The sequence below is a fragment of the Mus caroli genome, unplaced genomic scaffold (assembly GCF_978045245.1).
Source record: "Mus caroli unplaced genomic scaffold, Mus_caroli_1 scaffold_17, whole genome shotgun sequence".
Classification (NCBI taxonomy): domain Eukaryota; kingdom Metazoa; phylum Chordata; class Mammalia; order Rodentia; family Muridae; genus Mus; species Mus caroli.
The window spans coordinates 88,407,790-88,429,036 of NW_028227272.1; the positions used below are offsets into that span (position 1 = coordinate 88,407,790).

At 46.2% G+C, this 21,247-nt stretch overlaps 1 long non-coding RNA gene across 2 annotated transcripts; it reads left to right on the plus strand.

The window, feature by feature from the left end:
- The first annotated feature begins 439 nt into the window (after positions 1-439).
- Positions 440-18,715, plus strand: LOC147000682 (uncharacterized). 2 transcript variants are annotated; one of them, XR_015045685.1, is made up of 5 exons: positions 440-529; positions 870-1,044; positions 5,701-11,842; positions 15,629-15,683; positions 15,828-18,715. It is a non-coding gene; the product is annotated as an uncharacterized LOC147000682 (long non-coding RNA). The 2 variants fall into 2 exon arrangements; XR_015045684.1 differs by having other exon boundaries at positions 15,629-18,715.
- Positions 18,716-21,247: the final 2,532 nt, after the last annotated feature.

Genomic DNA, 21,247 nt, shown 5'->3' on the forward strand with positions numbered 1-21,247 from the left:
TAGGCGTCAGGGAACCATAATCTCAGACCACGCCAGCCCCTAGGATGTCACCTCTCCGCACAATGGAAACCACCTGCCTCTCTGATACCACCGAGGGTGCCCGGCCCCCGTGAGTTCCCACACTAGGTTCCAAGAGAGCCCTTGAGGAACCAGCCATAGCTCACACACACACAAAACCAAGAAACGAAAGCGCTCAGTGCAGGAACTCTGCGCAGGCGCTCTAGCAGCAAACTGAGTTCACCTCCGCTGTTGGGACAATTAACGGTGGGCTTCCGGAAGTGGGGTTGGTCATGACCTGTCAGGAAACGGAAATTAAGAGGACAGCGACTGCATCCTACAGGGCCTTTGCAGAGGGGGTGGAGCTTTCGTCGAGGGGTGGGACCTGAGCAGAGGGCGGGACGGGGGCGGAGCAAAGAGATGGGGCGTTCCCGAAGGGCAGAGCCCGGGCTGGAGGGTGTTGCTAGGAGGGCTGCGATGGGCCAAGGATATTTTTTTGGCGCGCCACTTGAAGTGACAGAAGACGTAAGAGGTAGGGCTGCCGTAGGCGCGGCGTCCCTGGTGCTGCTGGCCCGGGCGCCTCGGGTTCTGCCCGTAGTCTTAGGTGAGCAAAGGCCGGGCAATGGGGAGTAATTGCTGGGTGCAGGTAGCTGGAGTCCAGCGCGCTCACCCCGACGCCCGCCCAACGGCTCTGCTCCAGCCTGGGATGCTGACCCGGGCCTGAGCCTGGGGCGGCTGGTGGGTGGGAGACCAGAGAGCAGCAGAAATGTGCTTTCCAGCCCTAGTGCGGTTTGCCCCGGGTTAACGGAGGAGTGAGATGAGAGGATCACTCCTAACAGTCGCAGCAGGCTAACAAAACAATAATAAACCAGGAAACCACTGGGCTAATTACATCGGGAGAATGACGACTGCTCTAAGGTTGAGAGACAAGAGAGATCTCTTCATAGTGATGGAAAAAAAAACAAACAAACCAAACAACAACAATAAAACCAAAAAAGACATCCCAGCCAGGACTCCTGGAGATAAGTTCCAACTCCTCTCAGGGAGGTAAGTGATGCCCCAGGTCTCACCCTGAAGATGGCACACGGTACTGGAATTCATGCTAGCGGCCTGACACAGCCCAGGGTGGTTGCTTTGGAACCTTTGTTCTTGGAAAGCTTTATGTTCGGCTCACATTTGGTTCACTGTGAAAAGAGTTTTACGCCTATTTTCGTGTAAAATTAACAATTGAGCAGGGTGTACATTGAGAAATTCATTTTCAGGAGCTACAGAGACGGCTCACTGGTGCTGCTGGTCTTTCAGAGGACTGCTGTTGGCGTCGCGGCTAACTCTAGGGCAGTGTTTCCCAGCCTTCCTAATGCTGCAGCCCCTTAATACAGTCCCTCGTGCTGCGGTGAGGCTCAACCATAGAATTATTTTGCTGCTACTTCATAATTGTAATTTTGCTACTGTTATGAATCATAACAGGCAGCCCCTGTGAAAGGGATGGAGACCCACACAGGCTGAGAACCAGTGCTCTACAGCCTCTTAATTCCATCTCCAGGGAAATCTGATCATCTGACCTCTGCACCTATATATACTTACACACACACACACACACACACATGCATAATTAAAAACAAAAATGACTCAAAATGTGGTGGCACCCACCTGCAATCCAACACTGAGGTAACTGAGGAAAGAGGCTCAGGAGCTCCATACCCTGTGCTGGGTGATGAGAGCTTGTCTCCTGGAACTACATTAAAAGATGCTGAAGTGGATGGCCAGGTGGTGCGTCTGATAGGATCTTGATTACACCAGTCATTGAGTGTATGAACTCATTTAACTTTCAGCCAGTTAACGATTACACCAGTCATTAAGTGTGTAAACTCATTTAACTTTCAGCCAGTTAACAGTTATGCCAGTCATTAAAAGTGTAAACTAGTTAAACTTTTAGCTCTCTGTTCCGCTACTATCTCCATTTTCCAGGAGTGGAAGCTGCAGCACTGAAAGACGAAGTCGCCTACTCACACTGTACAGCCCGTTTTTGGCTTAGCAGAAGAATGTCCTTCCTTCAGAGTCAGTCCAGAGGAGGGCTGTTGGTGTTGTTTTGTGCCCTAGTGTTTGTGCCTGCATGTTTTCCTGTGCAGCTGTAGACATTGCTTTGCACCCAGATGTGGAGGTCAGAGGTCAGAGGTCAGGCGTCTTCCTCCATTGTTCTACATCTTATTTATTTTGAGACAGAGTCCCTAACTGAACCCGGAGCTGATTAATTCAGCTGAATTGGTTGTCCAGAACGCCAGGTATCCTCCTGTCTCCATCTCCTCCGCCTGGGGCTTGTGGGTACATGACTACGCCTGGCTAAGGAAGTTACTCCTCATACTTCTGTAGCAAGCACTTTACTGACTGAGCCATTTTCCCAGACTTGCTTGTGTTGATTTTTAAAATCTTGTGTCGCTCTAGGTTGCCACCCAAACTCTTGATAACTCTGTGGATTTCTTTCATCTCCTCCTAATTCCCTTAACAAGGCTGGGAAAGTCATCTTATGGTTTTGGTTTTTGGTTTTGGTTTGTTTTTTTAACAGATACAGACTGCCCTTTTCCATGGGTGGTGATATAGGTTCTGGCCTCATTTCCTTTGTCTCTATCTTAGTGTCTTTGCCAATTATATATATAGTCTATTTTTCTTCAAAGACTTGTCTCCAATTTTCATCTTTTCATTTTTTTAAAATCATCTTAGTATCTGCATTCTTATTTGTAAACTTTTTCTAATTTTCCTTCGCAGATTTGTCTCCACTTTTCATGTTTTCCTCTTTCTTGTATCTCTAGCATCTTAGTAATGATAGACCTAGTGGGGAAACCCCCACCCAATTCCCGATTCAGCGTGCACCCAAAAAAATCACGAAGGACCATCTCTTGATGTAAATACATGAGGACATTTAATTACGGAGCTCCGGACCGACATGCATCCCACACAGGAGATAACAGATGTCGGCCACGAGGCTCGAAAGCTAGGGGTTTTTATGGGGTAAGGGGCTTAGGGGTATGGAATTCAGCATATCGACACACTATTGACTTATTCAAACATTAACAGAAAGATTACAGGGCATCAGGACTTTGTTCCTGTGGGCTGGGAGCTTATCTTTGTTCACATAGCAACCAGTTGATGTATGACTTTACCCTGCGTCAAGGGGCAGTAGACAGAGGAGAGATTCCGGCCAGGTAGTGTTGACCCAGACAAGATAGCCCTGCTTGTACAATCAAGCTGTTCTTAGGAATGTCTTAACAACAGCCCTGTCTGTTCTGCTTTGTTCTTGGCCCCAGGCCGGGGGCTCATAGACAACTCTTTTACATGAATCACAAGATACAAAATCTCATTTTCTTTCAGTATCATTGTATCTACAGCATCTTAGTATCATTGTATCTACAGCACCTTAGTATCATTGTATCTACAGCATCTTAGTATCATTGTATCTACAGCACCTTAGTATCATTGTATCTACAGCACCTTAGTATCATTGTATCTACAGCACCTTAGTATCATTGTATCTACAGCATCTTAGTATCTTCCTCATTTTTTTCCCTTTGAGACAGGGTTTCTCTGTGTATCCCTGGCTGTCCTGGAACTCACTCTGTAGACCAGGCTGGCCTCAAACTCAGAAATTCGCCTGCCTCTGCCTCCCAAGTGCTGGGATTAAAGGCATACGCCACCACGCCCAGCTCGTCCTCATTTTGATGTAGAAAATCTGTCTCCAGTTTTCATTTTTTTCTCCTTTTCTTGTCTCTCTAAAGCCGTTTTCTTTAGGAAGGCATAAGAAGCCATCTTGGCTATCAGGATTAAAATAAGGATTACCAAAGTGATTGTAATCATAAGGTAATGTGTCAGTTCCAATTAGGTCTTTAACTCTCCGCACTTTGTTTCTTTCCTTAAACCCTGGTGTTATACAGGATCCGAAAGTTCTGTGTCACTGTGCCCCCAACTTTACACGGATTATTTCCTTAAATTTATTTAATTCTCTAAGGACTTTATTTTACCAATTTAAACTATTTGTTTTTTCTATGATTATTGATACCCAGTTACTCTCTCTTATACTGTTTTTAAATTCAATATTGTACCAGTTCAGAAGTTTTAGGCATTTTAGTCCCACTGCAGCTCTGGGGAAACCTGCAGGCTCCTCAAGCCAGCACTTGTCTATGGTGGCTAACTCCATCCCCATAGCTCTGTCTAACAGGCTGATGGGCTTGTGGTTCCACCCACTTTGGGTCTGTCCCTTTCTGTGAGTGGTTGTAGGCTTTTTTTTCCTGAATGGACCCAAGTTGGGCTGTCTAGCTCTCTCAAGTGTACTTTTTGGCCTTCCTCTGGAACCATATCACCATTTAGAGAAGCCACAGCTACTGTGCCTGCGGGCTGTAGTGCAAGAGAGACCGAGAGGCAGCTCTAGCACCCACCAGCTGCCTTAGCTCACAGGCCTCCTCTTGGTCTCTCTTAGTGTTTTTAGCTTCTCACCCAACTAGGAAACTGCTCTGGGAAGTGCTTCTTTCCTGCCTTTCACCTGGGATTTATTTCCTCAGGCTCTAAGCTTGGATTCCAAGAGCCCCTCGTTGGGCACCATTTTTAACCATGGGCTTATCCACATGCTCCCAAGGTCCTGAAATAACTTAACTGAATTTTTTAAGAATAAATGCCTAGGCTAAAAGCTCTGGCTTGTTTCTGATAGCTTATAACTCAGATAACCATTTGTTTTATTCTAAGTCCTGTCATGTGGCTAGTTTCCTCTCCTCAGGTTCATGCAACCTTAACCATGAACACTCAGGGTGAATCTCTTCCCATGCCTGACTCTACCCCAGAATTCTCTCTCCCTTCTGGAACTCCAACCTCCTCTTCCCTGCCTAACCTAATAAGTCAACAGCTTTTTTATTGGCAGGCGATGCTTCCATACCATACACAAGAGATTCTCTGTACAGTTATATGAGTGTTTATAACCACAGAACAAATAAGTCCCAGTATATTCTGTAAATATGGGGAATGGAGGAGGGGCTTACATAGACATGTTAAAGGAGTAAGGGGATCCAACTACCAAATGAAATGGCAACTTCTTTCATTCTTGGAAGACTGTCTGAATCAGAGCTCTACTGTCTACCTACTAGTCCTGGAAGTGTTAGGTCAGAATCAAACGACCAGCAATGGCACTTGTTTCTGAAGGCTCTGGAGCAGCCTTTGTCCCAAGCCTCCTTGTGCCTGAGATGCAGATGGGCCTGAGTTCTCACTCCTACTGGAGTAAGAAGCTGTCTAACTATGGTCCTCGCTTGAAGTGTCCTATCGTGATTCCTAGCTTCTTTGGAAGTGTCTAACTCACACTTTAAGGCTACGAGATACAAGGCATTATATATTAATAAAGGCTCAATACAGCAATTATAAACCTCATGTTTAAAGTCAAAGACTGTGCCATTTGGATTATATGTTATTGTGCCTATTTTTCCCATTAAAAGTTAAAATAACCATATACATACCTATGTAGCAAAAAAAAAAAAATGTTTTGGCTAAAGCAGGGTTCTATCTTCAGTTCCAGACATCCATAAGGGCCTTAGATTACAATTCCCACCCATCAGACTGCTGTAGATGCTGCGCCGTCTGCATGTCTTCAGCCCTGCCATCTATATTAGTATTTCATAAAATATCTGTACATCTCATAAATAACCATTTTGCTGCTCATTGGCATCATAGGTGGAGAAGACCTGAAACCTCCTGAGAATGGAGACGCCTGTGTCACAGATAACAGGTTTACCCTAAAGTGGAGCAGCCACAGGCTGCTCCCTTTTAGTGGGCAATGAGACTCTTCAACAGAATACCAAGCAGAGGTGTCTGACTGGCTTGTTCCGTCATCATAATTCTCTCTAACTATGGGAAGCATTTGGTGGTCTCTGTTATAGGAAACCTTATGTCTACTTCACACAATGCTTGTAACTTTGTTCCAATAAGAGACTGAGCTAACGTGTGTTATGGCTCCACAAGCACTTACCACTGAGCCTGACAGATGACAGAGATTCCCAGAAACCACATGGAAAAAAGAACCAACTCCAGCAAGTTGTTCCCTGACCTCTCTGCCCATGCACCTTGGACATACTTGTGCACACATGATCACAAAATACTTGTAATAAAACATGTTTTAAAGATGACAGCCATTCCTAGCCATCTCTGCCTGGATAGTCCATACTCATTAAATGTACAGTAGCATCTGAGCCCAAGCCTGTAGCCTGTGGAAAGAACCCAGAATGGTCCATCCTAGGCCCCAAGCCTTCCTTACTAAGTCATCCTATTATTTCCACTATGTACGTATTTTCATTTTAGACACTGTTGGTCTACATCAGTATTGTAGACCCTGCATTTCCACAGACTCGAGGTTTCTGTCAGTGCCTCTTTCTCAGTACTGACCTCCTACTTCCCATCTTCCAGGAGGATAGGCAGAGAGCCTCAGAAGGCAGGCTCACAGGAGGGGCAGCCCTCCATCTCCTGCTTAGTGTTGGGGCTTCGTCTGGTCCCCTGTGTAGGATGGAGTCAGCAGGGAAGGAAGGGTTGTGAGCACTTTCCAAGTCAGGACCCAGAGCTGCACCCACTGGTTACTAAACAGAGATAGTGATCTCATAGCTTCCTGAGTGTGTCTGCACACACACCGTTTTACCTCTAGTGAGTTTTCTGTGTGCAGGTTTCAGTTTTGATACCACTTGGTTTTTGCCGTAGGTTGGGATTTTTTTCACCCACCAGCTGGCTTAGGTGGAGTGAGGATATTGAGGAAACCCGCAAGTTACCCTGTAATAAAGAGCAGACAGCCAGAGTCTCACACAAATACCTTATCCCAGATTCTCATTTGATAACCACCCTGGTCTGAGCATCCCATGTGCCCCGTTGCTCTGCTGGTTTAGGAGGCGGTCCCCTTGCAGAGATGCCCGTGATTGACAGGCCACAATTGATGCCGTGTTGTGTAGATGTGAGCAGATCTGCTTGCCTTGATTCGATCCTCTGCTGCTCTCTGCATCTGTTTTTCCTCATTTGCTAAAGGAGGCAATAGATGTGACAAAAAGTAAATGAGCACCCAAATCAAGATAGCTCTGAAAGTGAACGGAAACTTAATTTTAAATGAGCTGGACAAGTTTCAGCTGGGCCTTGCCCAGGGACCCTGGGCCCCATGATGCAGAACTTTACTCACAGGTTTTGAGTGATTGTTTACAAACTGCGGGAGAGGCAGCTCTGGAGTTAAGATTCCCAGCACCAAGACTGGATGGCTTACAACCATCTGTAACTCCAGCACCAGAAGGACCAAGGCCTTTGGCTTCTACTGACATCGGTACTCATCCGTGCCATCCCTCACACACATATACTGATAGAAATAAATCTTTTTAAAGGTAAAAACTAACGTGCTCAAGAAATCGATGCGGTGATCAACTCAAGTGTAGTGGTGTTAGAGCATGCAGGCGTGTTGCTTACAATATTTATCTCACGGACAGTCAGCACTAGGGATAAATAAAATAAATAAGCTATTAAAATCACAGTGCATCTAGAACATGCCCTGTTTAAAGCCTCAGTATCACCGGTTTCTAAAAGTAATTATTTGCTGGGCAGAATGGCTCACACCCATAAATCCCAGCACTCAGGAGGCTGAGATTGGAGAAGAGCAACTTCTGTACCAGCCTAGATGATCTGGTGTGCGCCAGTCCACTCTGGAAGACAGAGACAGGCACTATCTCAAGATAAACGAACCAGAAAGACTGTGCTATGTGATATAATGTGAGAGAGTCACTCTTTATTTAACAGGTGTTGGAAGCTTTTTATACCACACACTCCTCTGAGTATCCAAATGCCTCAGCAAGCAGGGATAGTAAATTACCTAGCCAGGCCACGTAGGGCCAGAGTTCAAATTGTATAAAGTAGTTTTGGATTTGAGTTTTGTTTTTTGTTTGTTTGTTTGACCTGCGCTGCCGTCTCACCAGCAAAACGCACGCAGGCCACTCGGATCCTTCTGCAGTAAAGCTTTAATACATCTCGAGAGATAGATGATCAGCTTCAGGAGAGGAGACCCAGAGAGCAGAAAACCCTTCCCTTTTATAGGCTGCGAAGAATGGTTGGAGACGTGCACCACCCGGATTGGCTGCTCACTATCAGTCAGTTAACGCCACGAGAGAGGCAGGGCTCAGGTAATGGAAAGATACCCTGACGCCTGCGCACACTTTACTAAGAGCAACGGATGTCAGCGCCATCTTGTAACGGCGACTGTGAGGGCGGCTCCTCACATTTGTTGGTTTTGGTTTTGGTTTTTCAGGACGGATTTTCCTCTGTGTAGTCCTGGCTGTCCTGGAACTCACTCTGTAGTCCAGGTTGGCCTCGAACCCATGTAGATCTACCTTCGTCTGCCTCCTGAGTTTTGGGACTAAAGATGTGCACCACCATGTCAGGCTTGGTAAAGTATTTTTAAGAAAATATAAAACAAGCTCCCTTGAGTGCGATATCCATTTATTGACAGAAGCAGTACACCTGCAGGACCATGAAAGGAGCCGGATGATGACTGAGCATGGGTCGAGCCTTGTGTTACTCATTCATGCAGTCTGTCATTTGTGGTACTGAACTCAGGGTACCACACCTCCTGGGCCTGCACGGGTCACTGGCAACATCCTCTTGTCTGATCCACATTTTGTTCACTATAATGTCTTACTGTGTAGCGAAAATGATCTCCATCTCATTGGGGTAGCAGGCAGTGGCCTCACAGGCTCAATCCTCTGGGCTCCTCCTCCCAGTGCTGGAATTTCCCAGCAGCCTCCATTCCCAGAGATGCTCCCTTGTTAAAGACTAATAACATCAACCGTGTAAGCTTCTCCTGTGGATCAATGTCACCGGAATGTATCTGTGTATGCTGACATATCACGAGTTTGTTTCTAGTGGTGGAACAGAACTTAGGAGACAGGAGGGGTAAGCGGCTGTGGAAGGGCAGAGGACACCCAAACAACAGCACTGAGGTCTGTCTTAGGATAGGCAGCCTGTTCATAGAGGCCAGAAGGGGATTGTTGGTCCAACTCCCGATTGTTCAATAAGGAAATTAAAGCCCAGAAATACAGGTTCATTTCCCAAAAGTCACACAGTTATCATGGCTCAAGGCAGCCGAATCTGCTTCTGTCATATGGATCATTTATTTCTCTTTCCTTGGAATGCTAACGTAACCATTCGTAATATTGAAGCAAAAAACTCTATTAAAAATTAATAGCTAAGTTGGGGGAATAATGGCACACACCTCTAATCCCAGCACTCAGGAAGCAGAGGCAGTTGGATCTAGCAGGCTAATCTCGTGAATTTGAGGCAAGCCTGTTTTACACAGTGAGTTCCAGGACAGCCTAGGTTATATAGAAGTTAATTTTTTATAGCATCCTAAGTGCTTTTTATTTGTCTGTAATGCCTAATGTAGTTATTAGCAGAATGGCTGGCATCCAAAGCACATCTCTGCAGATGAAATGTCAATGAACACAGCCTGAAGCACTCATCATTGCCAGCCTGGTAATTAAGGTCAGGGTGGGAGCTGGGCTTGCTCATAGTGTCAGCACAGTAACTGTCTTTCCAGAAGGGAAAAGCCCCATTTGTAGTTGTCTCAGGGTTTTACTGCTGTGAACAGACACCAAAGCAACTCTTATAAGGATGATGTTTAACTGAGGCTAGTTTACAGGTTCAGAGGTTCAGTCCATTATCATCAAGGCAGAAACGTGGTGCCTCCAGGCAGGCATGGTGCAGGAGGAGCTGAGAGTTCTACATCTTCATCTGAAGGCTACTAGCAGAATACTGACTTTCAGGCAGCTAGGATGAGAGTCTTAAGCTTATGCCCACAGTGACACACACAGTCCAAGGCCACACCTCCAAATAGTGCCTCTCTCTGGGCCAACCATATTCAAACCACTACACTAGTGCTAGACAGCTTTTGTGACAGAAATGTTCCCATTATGGCCACTTTGAAGCTAGCAGCTTGAGGTCTTTGACCTTGGACCTGGGGTGAATGCATGTGCGTCATGCGGTTAGGTAGTTATTGTAGCATGTGATGGCTGAACGGAGCTGCAAGAGCAGATAAGACTGGAGAGATGGCTGCATAGGAAAGAGCACTGGGGGCTTTTACAGAGGACTCAGGTTCAAGGACCCACACAGCGGGTCACAGCTCCCAGTAACTCCTGTTTCAGGGTGTCTGATGTCCTCTTCTGACCTCCACAGAGACCAGGCAAGCATGTGCAGAACAGACATATATGCAGACAACACATTCCTACAATAAAAATAGATATACATTTTTAAAAGAACAAATAAGCTATAACTGGAACAAGGTGAGTTTTGTATATTCATTACATTTGTACTTTTTAAAAATATGCATGTGCCTGTTTTGCCTGCACATATGTGTGTGCAGCACATGCATGACTGTTTCCCACAGAAGCCAGAAGAGGGCATCAGCTTCCTGCAGCTAGAGTCAGGCAGCTGTGATGGCCATGTGAGCAATGGGAACTGAACCGAGGTCCTCTGCGGGAGAGGCAAGTGCTCTTAACCACTGAGCCTTCTTTTCAGTCCCATGACCCAGATCTTTAATATAATTTTATTTATTTTTATTTTATTTGGGGGTTTTGCTTTTGTTTTGTTTTTTGTTTTGTTGTTTTTGAGACAGGGTTTCTCTGTATACCCCTGACTGTCCTGGAACTCAATCTGTTGACCAGGCTGGCCTTGAACTCACAGAGATCCTCCTAAGTTCTAGGATTAAATGAGTCTGCCACCACTGCCTAACTACTTACGAATTTTTTATAATCAATCTTTTGGTGACGGTTGGCTTTAAAGCCATCCTGTGGTTTGGGGAGAGGCCTCACTGGGTAAAGCACTTTCTACACAAGTGTGAGGTGTGGAAGGAGGCTTCCCCTGTCAAATAAAGCTGACTGACCTGCAGCTGAGGTGGGAAATAGAAGGTGAGAGACCCAGCAGGAAGCAGCATTCTGACACACAACCATGTGGGGAGTATTCACCAGGGAACATGGAGAATAGAAGCCTGGGAGCAGAACAGAGATAACCAGCCATGGGGCAGAACTTAGAATAAGGGGGTGACTAATATACACACCTCAGTTGTTATTCTGGGAGCTTGGGGACAGGAGGAAAAACTCCCACTTTTATAATGAAGGCCTGAGCTGAGATCTCCAGAACCTAGGTAAAACCCTAGATGTGGGAACCATCCTTAACCCCCAACATTTGACAGGCAGAGATGGGTATTGGGGCAAGCTGGCTAGCTAGACTGGTCAAATCTGCAAGCTGCAAGCTGGGTAAGATTCTGTGTCTCAGTCACATGGAGAGAAATCAAGGAAGACCCCCTGTTCTCTATTTCATGTCTTCATACCACTCATGTGCGCCTGCACACACAGTCACACACGCACTTTCACACACACACACACACACAGTGAAGAACAGCTTGCCACTTCATGGGAATTCCCCGCACACTCTGGAGCACCCGTGGCCCTCCTTTGTTGGGGTTCTGTGTCTCTTCCATTGTACCAGGAGTTCCCTAAGTGGGGAAACTGCCCCCAGGTCCACAGTGCTTACTACAGTGTCTGAGGTATTATGGAGCCTCAGTACATAGTGAATTAATACATGATTGGACTGGATTTTTTTCAAAGTGGCTATTCAAAAAGTAGTTCTGGAAGCCGTTCAGATAAATGGAGACAAATACCAACCTGTGCAAATGTCCAGACTACACACTGTGTCTTTTCTCAAGATACTGTCTACACAGGAACGTTCTTTCTCCGTGAACAAGCCTCAGAGGGAAATCACACATCCTTTTGGTCTGAAGAGAAGTTTATTGATTCTCAAAAACACAGTAAGCCGAGTTTTCTTTGAGACAGTCTGACACTGTAGCCCAGGCTGGCCTGGAACTCACGGTGTAGCCCAAGCTAGCTTCGAACTTATGGCAGTCCTCCTGCCTGAGCTCCTGAAAGATGGGATTATGAGTGTGGTTTATGCATGTTTTAAGTCAACTTTTTACATGAGACTGTGATTCCTCAATTTGATATACATTTTTAAAAATATGTACTCACACAATAATAATAAAGATAGCTTTGTAGGGGTGGGTCTGACGCTAAGGTTCTGTTCCCCAATTGGTTCTTGAAGGTTCAATAAAGATGCCAGGGGTTAATTGCTGGGCAGGGAGGAAAGAGGCGGGGAACCCGCAGGAGGCTAAAATAAGCAGGAAGAGAAAGGAAATTCTTGTGATGCTTCAGAGGGAGAACAGTGCGCAGCCATGTGAGATCTCTGGTGGGGATGTGAGTCATATGAGATCACAGCCACAGGCTGAGTCCCCCAGTGGGAGGTTAGAAACTTAACTAACCGCAGGGCAGTTTGGGGTTGCTGAACAAAGAGAGGGTAACTGAGCAACTGAAGTTGAGCGCAGCCTTTGGGTGCTGAGCTAAGAGTATTGGAAGGGGCACACTAGCTGCGTGAGATTAGAATTGCACAGCAATTGAGCCAATAAAGCAGGTTGGAAAATGAGCTTGTGTGTGTGTGTGTGTGTGTGTGTGTGTGTGTTTCATCTGCAGAACAGAGGGAATCTGGGCAGGGCTAGTAGCACGGTCCACCCAGAGCTTAAAGCAGGGTAGCAAAAACTACATGCACCATGTTTTAATAAGTTGTGATAGCTATTCTTGGTTGTCAACTTGACTACATCTGGAATTAACTAAAACCGAAGGGTCTGGGTCTACCCAGTGACCTGTGAGGGATTTTCCTTGATTGAATTATTTGAAGTGGGAAGACCTACTGCAAATCCCAATCTTTGAAGTGGGAGATCCACCTTACATCTGGGCCACACCTTCTGGTGGCAGCCTACAGGAGGACATGGAAGGAGGAAGCTTACTCGTTGCCTGCCAGCTTTTGCTGACAAATACATTCCTTCACTGGTGGTAGAGCCATTTCTTCAGGATCTGATGTATACTGAAGACCAGCTCAGGCATTCTTGGACTAGCTGCTGGGAGACAGGCATTGTCACGCTAGCTGGGCCACAGCCTCTAGATCACTCTAATAAATCATATACATACATACATACATATCTATATATACTTATATAGATAGCCATTCTATCAATTCTATTCATCAGAGAACCCTGACTGATACAGATGTCTGTTTCTACATTATGTCTGTATAAATATTTTTCAAATACCAATTCTCAGGTTATTGTCAAATGACCCCAACTAGGGATTCATTGTGTGTCTATATCAGTTGTCTAGATGATCCCACGAGCAAGTATTGTTGACTAATTTATCAAGTTATTTTTGGGGAAAACACTTTAAATACTGAAGCTAGAAAAACCCTACACAGTGTAAGTTTGTGCCTCAAGCTTATACCTGTGGAGGGGAGAGAAAGCTTGGCTTTGAGATTGAAGCTTTTGACTTTGACGGTTCTGTGTAGTATGAAGAGTGCCTGCAATTTTGTGTTTCGCATGTTAAGAGTTATGTGGCACTTGCCTCTGGCTCCAAACTGCTTATGTTTTTTTTTTCATTTTTTTAAAAAAAAATAAAGTTGTTTTAGTCAGGGTTTCTATTCCTGCACAAACATCATGACCAAGAAGCAAGTTGGGGAGGAAAGGGTTTATTCGGCTTACATTTTCCACATTGCTGTTCATCACCAAAGGAAGTCAGGACTGGAACTCAAGCAGGTCAGGGAGCAGGAGCTGATGCAGAGGCCATGGAGGGATGTTCCTTACTGGCTTGCTTCCCCTGGCTTGCTCAGCTTTCTTTCTTTCTCTTTCTTTTCTTTCTTTCTTTCTTTCTTTCTTTCTTTCTTTCTTTCTTTCTTTCTTTCTTCCCTTTCTTCCCTTTCTTCCCTTTCTTCCCTTTCTTCCCTTTCTTCCCTTTCTTCCCTTTCTTCCCTTTCTTTCCTTTCTTTCCTTTTTTTCCTTTCTTTCCTTTCTTTCCTTTCTTTCCTCCTTCCTTCCTTCCTTCCTTCCTTCCTTCCTTCTTTTTCTTTTTTGTATAGAATAGTTTATTCGGGGCATGGGGAGGGGAGTTAAGAGGGTAGTAGAGACAGAGAAAGGCAGAGAGAGTAGAGGAGTGAAGGACAGCCAGGAGTACATGGAGAGAGGGGGAAGGGGAGGGGACTGAGCAGGAACAAGAAGGAGAAAGAAGAACAAGAGCCTCAGCTTGCTTTCTTATAGAACCAAGACTACCAGCCCAGGGATGGCACCACCCACAATGGGCCCTACTCCCTTGATCACTAATAGAGAAAATGCCTTACAGCTGGATCTCATGGAGGCATTTCCTCAAGGGAGGCTCCTTTCTCTGTGATAACTCCAGCTTGTGTCAAGTTGACACACAAAACCAGCCAGTACATGTATTATTATGTGTGCTGCATGTGCGTGGAGATCAGAGGAAAGATTGTGGGGATCGGTTCTGTCTTTCCACCTTGTGCATTCCAGGGGTTTAACTCAGGTCTTTTGCCCTTGGTGAGGTGCTTTGCTCTGAGCCGTCTTGCCAGTCCCCATCCCCCTAACCCCCTCACCCTGAAATAGATTCCTGACCTAGTTAGCTTGAATCATCAACTTGACACAACCTAGAGTCATCTGAAAGAAAGCCTGGCTGGAGGAATAGATTGGCTTGGCCTTTGGGCATGTCTGTGGGGGACTGTCCTTATTGTTTATCGATGTAGGAGGGCAAAGTCCTCAGTAGATGATGTCATTTCATGGACAGGTGGCCCTGGCTGTGTAAGAAAGCTAGCTTGGAGTACATGGCTGAGAGCAAAGCCAGCAAGCGGCGTTCTTCCAGGGTTCCTGCTTCAAGTTCCTGTACTGACTTCCCTTTAGGACTGGAGTGTGAGCCAAATAAATGCTTTCCTCCTCTAAGTAACTTTTGTTCAGAGTATTATATTGCAGCAACAGAATGGAACTGGAACGATTCCTGAGGCTATTGTGGCTTGATTAGAACCCTTGTAAACATGATTTCCAAGCAGTCATCTAAGCAAGGGTTTTTCTGCACAAGTGACATTTGGCCCAGGTAATTCCTATAGTAAAGCTGTCCTTATTTCATAGGATAGCTAACATCATTTGACTTTTGTTGTGGGTTGCCCTGGCGCTGTTTGTTTTCTGATATTAATTCTGCTTCCTCAAGAGGGGCTGTGCCAAAGAGGAGTGGAGTCCATCATGTACTTAAGTGATTTCATGTGAACCTTCTCCCCATTCTAACTGGTCAAATAAAGGCTGGAGCCTATGATGGGGCAATGGAAGGGAAAGGTGGGGCTGGAGGTTTTAGAGATGAAGGAAAGGTAAGGGACAACGGAGAAGGAAGGAGAAGAAAAGGAGGAAGGAAGATGGAGCAGAACCACATGGCCTGGGGAAGCCACAAGTAGCAAGGGATCTCAGAGATGAGGAATAGATTGGTGTAGTGGTGGATCTGCCCAATCTAGGCGTGCAGCTTAGAAATAGAATAACTGAGTGGTGTGGCTCAGTTAGTAGTAGTAGTAGTGGTGGTGGTGGTTGGAAATTTACTGCAGCGGGCTCCATAGCAGGTGTCTATGGTGCTCCCTTGCTGTAGTGTCTCCAGACACTGTCACATGACCTCAGGTGGCAGCGTTGTGATGTAATTCCACCAGAGGAATGCAACCTTTTTTTTTTTTCCTGAAGTGCCTTGTGAGAATTCAGTCGATCATTCTGCAAATATCTACTCTCAAAGACACAGGTGAGATAGATAGTCAGGGGTTTCTGTCACTCTGGCCTGGGCACCTGCTGTGGAGTGTGGGGAGTGGGTGTGGCTGCAGTCCCAAAGGCGCCAGGGACTGCAGCTAAGTCTTATGACTTGCACCTGACTTCCTCATACATCTAGCCACAAACATTGTGAGAGCTGCGCAGGTGTACCAGGTTACTGGCGAAGCCATTTTGGTGGAGATATGCCCCTGCTGCCCTGATTAGCTGAAGCTGCGTACCTGGTGAGGTGATGTGGCCTGCTGTGAGTGGATGGGAACTGATAGTATATAAGAGTGAGAGACCCAGGGCTTGGAGTCTTTCGCCTACACAGTCAATGCTCTCCCAAAAAACGTGTGCAGAAGGATCCTATTGTGGTGTCTTTCTTGCTGGCGAGTCAGGCGTCCCACAAATGGTGCCGAAACCCAGGAAAAGTAACATCTTCAGGCATGAGCGAAGACCCCCTGTTACAGGGAGGATTCAGAACTGCATCACAGGGAAGGAGCGGTTAATGAAGTGTTCCCGCAACACAGACTGTTGAGAAGGATTCAACTGTGTGGATTCAGAACTCTTCAGCTGGGGAACAGTGGTACTGGTAAGTAAAAAGAAATTAATGTGAGTCTCTGAGAGGTATGCTTTCTTACGCAGTAGGTCCGGTAATTGTTGCTTGCCTTGATAAGGGTAGCAACTTTTGCAGGAGCACCAGGGAAGCATATCAGAAACAGAGAGAAATGAAAAAGAAGGCATGCGCAGAAATATAAGTAAAATAAGAAATATAAGAAGAGAAAAATGAAAATAAGCTATTTCAGAGCTCTCCTAGGGACAGAAGGAAAACGGGAGACGTCCTGTTTCCTCTCTGGCAGTAACGATAAGGTTCCCGGTTTTGGGACAAGTTAAGGTTCACGGTTTTGGAACAAATTAAGATTCATGGTTTTGGGACAAGTTAAGGAACTATGATAACCTCAGTGTAGTGATCAATAGATCCTCGCTGTGTAGTTATGCTTTTTTCTCCCATTGATCCTTTGTGGGTAGGTCTGATAATTTTGGTCTTGTTTGTTCTGATATATGGACTCTGTTACTGTTTGAAACTGTGTGTAGCGGCAGTCAAGACAGGTCAGAAAATCCTTACAGAGCAACAAGAAAGTATATCAGAAGAGAAGGGCGAAAAAGGAAAAAGAAAGGAGACACAGTGTTATCAGGTGGTCAGAAAGGACAAAAGAGCCAAGGCGGAGGAGGAAGGCTAATTAGCTTCCTTGCCCCCTCCCTATAAGGTCTTGTAGAACTCCAGAGAGTCAATGAGGCGCTGAATCAGGTAAGAGAGGAGCGCTCTCAATTGGTTTGGGAGAGAGGGTCTGTTTGTGTTTCCTCAGGATCATCGACAACAGCTGCAGGTCCCGGAGTGGCTGACCAGAGCAATTCAAAACAAGCAGAGCTATGAGGACGTGGATGAGAATGCTCCTGTGGCTGAGAATGCTCCAGCTAGTGAGAACTGAAGAGCTACATTGGGGCTGTGTTCCTGAAACCCATGTCATTGACGCATTCAAGTGTTTCCTCAATTCTTTACATCTAATGCTTTGCTACAATTGCCTTTTTTCTATGCTGCTTCAGCTAAAGGGATTGTTGTATTTTCAGATGATTCAAAATATTTCACAGATGAGTGATTGTGTTCAGCTGTATCTACTAAAGTTAATGTTACCTGGATTCCAGGGGTGTGGCCTGCCAGTATATTCAAGGGCAATGGCACTATACCCTCCCAACCTAGATGGGCCCCCCTTTCCTTTTTGTAGGAGTGTTCCTGATTCCCTTCCACCTTGGGCAGTGCCCCTTATATGTATGGTTGTTATGTGGGGTGAATTGTAGTTGCACTGATCTTCCCCCTTAAGCCAGGTGGCGGGAGGGGCCTGGGGTAATGCAAATTTTATTGGAATGGTTCTAATGTGTTTGAAACTTCTGTATTTCAATTTGCTGGAGGAAGGAATGTTTCTTTTCTGGCTACGGCTGTTTGTATGTGATCTCCTTTTGTGTTTATTGTTTATAAGAATAATGTTAATTGTAGTGATATTCGTTATATCATTTGGTTGTTGTGACTAGGATGCCTTGCTTTGTACCTTTGCCTTTTCAAGTTACTTTGTTTACAAACTGTCTATCCCTTGCTTCAGGGCTGATGAGCAGGGATGGGAGCCCTGGGATGTATGCTTGTAATAGTGTGTGTGTTGTGTGTTTGGCACACGTGTTAGGTGCAGCATGTGCAGGCCTGCACTTTTGCCATGGTAGCATAGGCTTTTGCTGCAGTGGAGGTGGGACAATCTCCTCAGATTCGGTTTGCCGCTCTAAAAGAAATTATGCTGCGTTATGCCGTGGGGTGCGAGGCTAAGCACTGCACAGAGGATAGCTTGCTGTTGGCATCCTGTGGAAGGCATGTCTGATTGCATGAAGGTTCAGTGTCCTAGTTCCCTTCCCCCAGGAAAAAACGACACGGGAGCTGGCCAAGACCTCTCTGGGTGATGAGCCCAAGGGATGGTTTTGTGTAAGGCCCCTATGCTTGCACACTGGGGATCAGACCTCTACCTTCACCCATGAGGCTTGCTTGCAGCAATCAAGATCTGGCCATAGATTAATCAACATCTTGGCCTTTTGATGCACCTGCTGCAAGCAAAACACAATCTCCCCAAGTGTGGCTTGGCATGATGGAGTAGTCAGTGATAAGACTCCCTGGGCATGTCACCAACCTAAGACAGGGATCAAACCTATACTGTTTGTCTCCCAAGGACGGGTAAGGGGCATGGCTGCGGGGGGCTATCTACAGACATTCTCTCTGCCAAAAAAGAAAAAAGGGAAATGTGGGGAGCGGGTGTGGCGGCAGTCCCAAAGGCGCCAGGGACTGCAGCTAAGTCTTATGACTTGCACCTGACTTCCTCATACATCTAGCCACAAACATCGTGAGAGCTGCGCAGGTGTACCAGGTTACTGGCGAAGCCATTTTGGTGGAGATATGCCCCTGCTGCCCTGATTAGCTGAAGCTGCGTACCTGGTGAGGTGAGTGGCCTGCTGTGAGTGGATGGGAACTGAATAGTATATAAGAGTGAGAGACCCAGGGCTCGGGGTCTTTCGCCTACACAGTCAATGCTCTCCCAATAAATGTGTGCAGAAGGATCCTATTGTGGTGTCTTTCTTGCTGGCGAGTCAGGCGTCCCACGGTGGAGGACAGAGTTAGCAGGCAGCACCACCCAGGCAGGCCTCCATGGCACTATGCTGGCGAGTTCAGCCTTTCTGTTGGTTCCAGGTACAACCTCTGCTGTGACATGACTGATCCAGGAGTCACCAGGCACACCTCATAGAGCCAGATTGGGGGTTGGGGGGGGGGGGGGGACAGAGGAAGCTGACTTGTCACTGGAATAGAGTGCCAGATTCCTTGGGAAGTTCCAGAGGGGGCTCATGTGTGCTAGAGGCAGGAGGGAGGACTCTTGCAATCAACACTGCAGGGAAAGATAAAGGTGGTCTTTTTTTTTAAGATTTATTTATTTACATGAATGCACTGTAGCTGTACAGATGGTTGTGAGCCATCATGTGGTTGCTGGGAATTGAACTCAGGACCTCTGCTCATTCCAGCCCTGCTCACTCTGGCCCAAAGACTTTATTATTATATGTAAGTACACACCAGAAGAGGGCGTCAGATCTCATTACGGATGGTTGTGAGCCATCATGTGGTTGGTGGGATTTGAACTCAGGACCTTCGGAAGAGAAGTCAGTGCTCTTAACTGCTGAGCCATCTCTCCGGCCCAGATAGACAATCTTAAAGCCAAATTAAAAGTCTGTATTATGGGCTGGTGAGATGGCTCAGTGGGTAAGAGTACCCGACTGCTCTAGTCCATTTAGGGAATGTCTTACTGTTCTGTTGCTGTGAAGCGACCATGACTATGGCAACTCTTATAAAAGAAAGCATTTCATTGGGGCCTGCTGACAGTTTCAGAGGCTCAGTCCATTACGATGGGAAGCACAGCAGCATGCACAAGTACCGAGAGTTCTACGTCCAAATCCAGTCAACAGAGGGAGGGACGGACAGAGACAGAGATAGGGTGTGGCTTGGGCTTTTGAAACCCCAAGGCCTACCTATTCCCCAGTGACACACTTCCTCTAGCAGGGCTACACCAGCTAATCCTTTCAAATAGTGATACTCCCTGGTAATCAAGCATTCAAATACTTGAGAGTATGGGGGGGGGGGGTGTCATCCTCACTGAAACCACCACAGGGGCTTCCCCAGATCCTGGAACCACACAGACTGGGCCTTTGATTGGTTGAGTCTTGGTTCCTGTTTTGGGCAGGTGTTAGGGCCCACAAGCTGGGTTCTAAGGTCAGAAGGGTGGGTCTAGCTTCCACTGTACTAAGTAAGGTCTCAGGGCCTGTTACAGCGACTCTAGGGAGAATTAGTTTTTAGGAGACAAAGATCCTTGGGTATCATGTTTTTTTGTAAGGTTTTTTTTTGACAAACCTCTAGCCAGTCTGACAAAAGGAGAAGAAAAGAATTAAAATCAGAGATGAAAGAGTACCATTACCCAGAGTCCAGCAAATTACAGAGCCTTACTAGAATATACTCTATAACCTTATAAAGTTCTGGAAGACAAAAATAGAAGAATTTCTTTTTTTCTTTTTTGATTTTTTTCGAGACAGGGTTTCTCTGTGTAGCCGTGGCTGTCCTGGAACTCACTCTGTAGACCAGGCTGGCCACGAACTCAGAAATCCACCTGCCTCTGCCTCCCAAGTGCTGGGATTAAAGACATCCGCCACCACCGCCCGGCTAGAAGAATTTCTAAATGCATAACATCTACCAAAATTACAGCCAGAAGCTCTCAATAATTTAAACATTTAATCCATCACAAGCCAGGAGACAGAAGCATCCTTGGAGCCTCTGGCAGACCCACGCCTTTAACGCAGTCAGATCTCTGTGAGCTTGATCCCAGCCTTGTCTGCTCAGCAAGGTCCAGGATGGCCGGGCAGGGCTGCATAGTGAAACCCTGCCTCCAAAATTAAAACTCTCATGGGGTGGCTGTGGCACATGCCTTTGATCCCAGGTAGGAGTACGAGGGCAGCCTGGTCTACAGATCAAGTCTCAGATTAGCCTGGGCTACACAGAGAAACCCTGTCTCAGGGGGGGAGGGGAGGGGAGGTGGAGGAAGAGGAGAGGAGAAAGAGAAGAGGAGAGAAGGGGAGGGGAGGGGAGGTGAGAAAGGGGAGAGGAAGGGGAGAGAGGGGAGAGAGGGGAGAGAGAGGAAGAGAGAAAAGTCAGTCAAGTCTTTACTCAAAAGTCCAGAACCAGACTGACACTAGAATTCGATCAAACGTCCAAGAAAAATCTTGCAGTAATTCTTCTTAGCTTGTTCCACAAAATACAATGTGAAATTACACTTTCAAACACATTCCAGGAAGTCAGTATTATCCTAATAACAGAACCAGCTCATGACACAACAGAGAAAGAAAACTACAGACCGAAAATTGTGTGGATCAATAGAGACGCAAAAAGTTCTTGACAAAATACTTTGCAAACCACCCTCAGGAGCATCTCGA